Source organism: Gorilla gorilla, chromosome 19 (genome assembly GCF_029281585.2).
Source record: "Gorilla gorilla gorilla isolate KB3781 chromosome 19, NHGRI_mGorGor1-v2.1_pri, whole genome shotgun sequence".
NCBI lineage: Eukaryota > Metazoa > Chordata > Mammalia > Primates > Hominidae > Gorilla > Gorilla gorilla.
In genome coordinates, this window is record NC_073243.2 from 31,323,510 (window position 1) to 31,329,963 (window position 6,454).

At 41.0% G+C, this 6,454-nt stretch overlaps 1 pseudogene; it reads left to right on the forward strand.

The window, feature by feature from the left end:
- The first annotated feature begins 4,192 nt into the window (after window positions 1-4,192).
- On the forward strand, window positions 4,193-5,845 carry LOC115931307 (heterogeneous nuclear ribonucleoprotein A1-like; annotated as a pseudogene).
- The last annotated feature ends 609 nt before the right edge of the window (window positions 5,846-6,454 follow it).

A 6,454-nucleotide genomic window follows, 5' to 3' on the forward strand; every position in this document is an offset into this window, starting at 1 on the left:
ATTCCAGCAATTTGGGAGGCCATAGGGGGAGAATCACTTAAAGCCAGGAGTTCAAGACCAGCTTGGGCAAGAAAGTGAGACCCTGTCTCTACAATAAATAAATAAATAAATAAATAAATAAATAAATAAATAAATAACTGAGTGTGCTGCTGTGTGCCTATAGTCCCAGCTACTCAGGAGGCTGAGGCAGGAGAATCATTTGATTGCCCAGGAGTTCGAGGCTGCAGTGAGCTATGATCATGTGACTGCACTCTAACCTGGGTGATAGAGCAAGACCCTGTTGCTTAAAAAAAGGACTTAAAAAATTTTTTTTAACCTTACACAATCTGATGTGAGAAAGACTGCCTCTGAAGCCCAGGAAATTTGAGTAACAAATACAGATTCTTGGCCCAATGGTCTAGTACTCTAGATCTCTGGTTTTCAACCTGAGTTCTGTAGAATCCTAAGTTTGTTGTTGTTGTTGGCTTTTTTTGAGACAAAGTCTTGCTCTGTCACCCAGGCTGGAGTGAACTCACGCAATCTCGGCTCACTGCAACCTCTGCCTCCCAGGTTCAAGTGATTCTCCTGTCTCAGCTTCCCGAGTAGCTGGGATTACAGGTGCCTGCCACCACACCTGGCTAATTTTTGTATTTTTAGTAGAGCCGGGGTTACACTATGTTGCCCAGGCTGGTCTTGAACTCCTGACCTCAAGTGATCCGCCTGCCTGGGCCTCCCAAAGTGCTGGGATTACAGGCATGAGCCACCATGCCCGGCCCAAATCCTAAGATTCTAAGGAGGTTCTTTAGAGGTTCGCAAATATTTGATTAGAATTTTACATTAAAACTCTGATTTAGGGCCAGGTCTGGTGGCTTACGCCTGTAATCCCAGCATTTTGGGAGGCCAAGGTGGGCAGATTGCTTGAGGACAGGAGTTCGAGACCAGCTTGGCCAACATAGCAAAACCACGTCTCTACTAAAAATACAAAAAATATTAGCTGGGTGGAAATGGTACACACCTGTAATCCCAGCTACTCAGGAGGCTGAGGAACAAGAATTGCTCGAACCTGGGAGGCAGATGTTGCAATGAGCCGAGATTGCTCCACTGCACTCCATCCTGGGTGACAGAACAAGACTCTGTTTCAAAATAAATAAAGAATAATTAATTAAAAAATAAAACTATGATTTAGAAAACAAAATGAATTCTCAATATGTTATACAGAAATATCCTGGAGGTTACCAACAAATTGATACTTACACTACCAGATAATTCATTTTGTATAGACCTCAGAATAAAGCTTCCTCTGCTGTCTGTTTAATTGAAGAGTATCAAGAAAATCGAGCTATTAAATATCTGCTAGAATGTGAATGAGTTAGAATGTCCCCCACACTTTATAGCCAAAACAAATACAGATATAAATTATATGCGAAGGCCATCTATAACACTTGATTTCATATTTGGTCTGATTAAAACAGCTTTATTGTTCTTGCTTATTCATTTGCTAAAAATAAATGCTGTACTTTGGCATTAACTAAATTCATGCTATAAAACAGCTCATCATTAGATATTGTGTGCAAAAAAACAAACAATCTCCTGGTTAAGAGTGTACGCAGCTGGGCGTGGTGGGTCACGCTTGTAATCCCATCACTTTGGGAGGTCGAGGTGGGCAGATCGCCTGAGGTCAGGAGTTCGAGACCAGCTTGGCCAACATGGTGAAACCCCTGCCTCTACTAAAAATATAAAAATTAGTGCATCGTGGTGGCGGGCACCTATAATCCCAGCTACTGGGGAGTCTGAGGCACGAGAATTGCTTGAACCCAGGGAGCTGAGGTTGCAGTGAGCCAAAATTGCACCATTGCACTCCAGCCTGGCAACAGAGCAAGACTCCATCTCAAAAAAAAAAAAAAAAAAAAAAAAAGTATGGAAAGTGCTTCTCAAACTGTAGAAATGTGTTTAGAATAGCAAAAAAAAAAAAAAGTTGATTTTATAGGTACAGATTTTTGATGGAGAAGAAAAAGCAGGCAAACGAATACTAACAAGAAAATATGAGCTGATAAGATGGAAAAAATAAGAATTTAATAAAGCTTGCAGTCAGGTGTGGCACCTCACATCTGTAATCCCAGCATTTCGGGAAATGAGGTGGGAGGATCACTTGAGTCTAGGAGTTAGAGGCCAGCCTGGGCAACATAGTGAGACCCAGTTTCTACAAAAAATATAAAAAATGCCAGGTGTGGTTGCGTTGCCTCTAGTCCCAGCTTCTTGGGAGGCTGAGGCAGGAGGATGGTTTGAGCACAGGAATTTGAGGCTGCAGTGCGTCATGACTACTTCACTGCACTCCAGCCTGGGTAAGAGAGCAAGACGCTCTCTCAAAAAAAAAAAAAAAAAAAAGGCTGGGCATGGTGGCTCATGCCTGTAATCCCAGCACTTTGGGAGGCCGAGGTGGGTGGGTCATTTGAGGACAGGAGTTCGAGACCAGCCTGGCCAACATAGTGAAACCCTGCCTCTACTAAAAATACAAAAATTAGCCAGGCATGGTAGTGGGCGCCTATAGTCCCAGCTACTCGGGAGGCTGAGGCAGAAGAGTCACTTGAACCCAGGAGGTGGAGGTTGCAGTGAGCCGAGATCTGCCACTGCACTCCAGTCTGGGCAACAGAGCAAGACGCTGTCTTAAAAATAAATTAAAATAAATAAATAAATAAATAAAATAAGATAAAGCTTGCAGTTAGATCATGTAGAACAAATGTACAATTGAAGATAAATGTGTGCATATATATACATATATATGTATATATGTATATGTGTGTGTGTGTATATGTACAAGTAAAAAATGTGGAATGGGCCAGGCATGGTGGCTCACACCTATAATTGCAACACTTTGGCGGGCTGAGGTGGGTGGATCATTTGAGTCCACAAGTTCGCAGTCAGCCTAGTCAATGTAGTGAGACCCCATTTCTATCTAAAAGAAAGAAAAGAAAAGAGAGAGATAAAGGAAGGAAAGAAAGAAGAAAAGAAAGAAGGAAAAAAGAAAGAAAAAGAAAGAGAAAGGAAGGAAGGAAGGAATGAAAGAAAGAAAGAGAGAAGGAAGGAAAGAAGAAAGGAGGGAGGGAAGGAAGGAAGGGAAGGATAGAAGAAAGGAGGGAGGGAGGAGAGGAAGAAAGTTTGCAGAATTTGATAAAGAAAATACAACATCATATAATTGTTCCTCACACCTATAATATTTGTAGTTTATAGAATAAGCAAACAATTTCCCTAGTGGCATGGAAAAGGGAAAGTTTAAATTATCCCTGACTACACATTTGTGGTCATGATGAGGTACCAAGGGATTTAGAATTAGGTATTTTTCTTAAAAGGTTAGGCAGGCAGAGGAGGGCAGGGAAATGAAAGGAATCACAATTCCTGGACCATGAAGCAAAGCAGCTTTATGAGGAGGTTTAAGCACACTAAGACTCACCTGTTTTACTTATCCTAAGAATAGAAATGGACTGCACAGTCAGAATAGGGAAAGAAGAAGCACATAGCTTCAAATGTGAGTTGTAGCTTCTTTTTACAGAGAGGAATCTTGAGATTGATTTGGGTATCAAGACTTATTATTTGAAGCAAAACGTCAAATAACCATTAGAAGAAGAGCCAGCACGCTGTAACTTTCCCCCATAAATATAAATGTCATATTATTTGAGGAAAATTCTACATAGATTGCAGGTAAATCATACACCACCAACCTTTGCATATCCTGTAAGTCACAAGTTACTAGATATATATGATAAGCCCAGAAGCCAGCAATCATATTAAATTAAAAAGGGCTGCCAGGTGCGGTGGCTCACACCTGTAATCCCAGCACTTTGGGAGGCCGAGGCGGGTGGATAACTTGAGGTCAGGAGTTCGAGACCAGCCTGGCCCATATGGTGAAACCCCATCTGTACTAAAAATACAAAAATTAGCCAGCGTCATGGCGCACACCTATAGTCCCAGCTACTTGGGAGGCTGAGGCAGGAGAATCGCTTGAACCCAGGAGGCAGGGGTTGCAGTGAGCAGCGATTGTGCCACTGCACTCCAGCCTGGGCAACAGAGTGAGACTCTGTCTCAAAAAAAAAAAAAAAAAAGTTAAAAAGGGCCTAGAAGAAAGGCATACACAACAGCATATTAGTTAACACTTCTTAGAAAGGAGATTTTAGGCTTTGTTTTTTTTTTTCTGCCCATGGACACCGCCAAAGAAGCATTGTTAAAGTCTCTCTTCATCCTGCCGTCATGTCTAAGTCAGAGTCTCCTAAAGAGCCCGAACAGCTGAGGAAGCTCTTCATTGGAGGGCTGAGCTTTGAAACAACCGATGAGAGCCTTGAGGAGCCATTTTGAGCAATGGGGAACGCTCACGGACTGTGTGGTCATGAGAGATCCAAACACCAAGCGCTCCAGGGGCTTTGGGTTTGTCACATATGCCACTGTGGAGGAGGTGGATGCAGCCATGAATGCAAGGCCACACAAGGTGGATGGAAGAGTTGTGGAACCAAAGAGAGCTGTCTCGAGAGAAGATTCTGAAAGACCAGGTGTCCACTTAACTGTGAAAAAGATATTTGTTGGTGGCATTAAAGAAGACACTGAAGAACATCACCTAAGAGATTGTTTTGAACAGTATGGAAAAATTGAAGTGATTGAAATCATGACTGACCGAGGCAGTGGCAAGAAAAGGGGCTTTGCCTTTGTAAACTTTGACGACCATGACTCCGTGGATAAGATTGTCATTCAGAAATACCATACTGTGAATGGCCACAACTGTGAAGTTAGGAAAGCCCCGTCACAGCAAGAGATGGCTAGTGCTTCATCCAGCCAAAGAGGTCGAAGTGGTTCTGGAAACTTTGGTGGTGGTCGTGGAGATGGTTTCGGTGGGAATGACAACTTTGGTCGTGGAGGAAACTTCATTGGTCGTGGTGGCTTTGGTGGCAGTCATGGTGATGGTGGATATGGTGGCAGTGGGGATGGCTATAATGGATTTGGTAATGATGGAAGCAATTTTGGAGGTGGTGGAAGCTACAATGATTTTGGCAGTTACAACAATCAGTCTTCAAATTATGAACCCATGAAGGGAGGAAATTTTGGAGGCAGAAGCTCTGGCCCTTATGGCGGTGGAGGCCAATACTTTGCAAAACCACGAAACCAAGGTGGCTATGGCGGTTCCAGCAGCAGCAGCGGTAGCTATGGCAGTGGCAGAAGATTTTAATTAGGAAACAAAGCTTAGCAGGAGTGGAGAGCCAGAGAAGTGACAGGGAAGCTACAGGTTACAACAGATTTGTGAACTCAGCCAAGCACAGTGGTGACAGGGCCTAGCTGCTACAAAGAAGACACGTTTTAGACAAATACTCATGTGTATGGGCAAAAAACTCGAGGACTGTATTTGTGACTAATTGTATAACAGGTTATTTTAGTTTCTGTTCTGTGGAAAGTGTAAAGCATTCCAACAAAGGGTTTTAATGTAGATTTTTTTTTTTTGCACCTATGCTGTTGATTGCTAAATATAATAGTCTGATCGTGATGCTGAATAAATGTCTTTTTTTTTTAATGTGCTGTGTAAAGTTAGTCTACTCTGAAGCCATCTTGGTAAATTTCCCCAACAGTGTGAAGTTAGAATTCCTTCAGGGTGATGCCAGGTTCTATTTGGAATTTATATACAACCTGCTTGGATGGAGAAGCCATTGTCTTCGGAAACCTTGGTGTAGTTGAACTGATAGTTACTGTTGTGACCTGAAGTTCACCATTAAAAGGGATTACCCAAGCAAAATCATGGAATTATTGGTTATAAAAGTGATTGTTGGCACATTCTATGCAATATATCTAAATTGAATAATGGTACTAGATAAAATTATAGATGGGAATGAAGCTTGTGTATCATCCATTATCGTGTGTAATCAATAAACGATTTAATTCTCTTGAAAAAAACGAAGCAGATTTTAGAACAAATACTATTTAAAGCTTATTTGCATTAAACAAGATTACATACAAAAATCTGTCTTAAAGTCTTTACTTTTAAAGTTATATATACTGTTACAGAAAGATGTCCAAGATATAGTGTCCTTGATAAAGGCAGGATACAAAATGGATTGTTCATTTTCGTAGAATATATAAATAAAATAATACATAGGCCTCAATTAATGACTTTAAATTGTTCCTGAAGATCTTGCCATTAAGTGAAAAAGTATTTTCATTCATTTTAATGGAGAAAAATTATGATCACAGTGTATTCCATCCCAAGACATCCAAACAATTCTTACAAATAGAAAAATCAGAACAATGAAAACAAAATGGTGTAAGTAATAAAAAGTGTTTGAAGGTAAATACATACACTTTGAACATAAAGTGTAGTAAATGAAACTGTATCATATTCATCAAAAGAAGAAGGTTCCTATTATGATGGAAGAAGGAAGTGGAGTTTTTCTTTGGAAGAGGGTGGAGAAGCAGATGATTAATTTTTAAGCAGGCAACTCTTTGT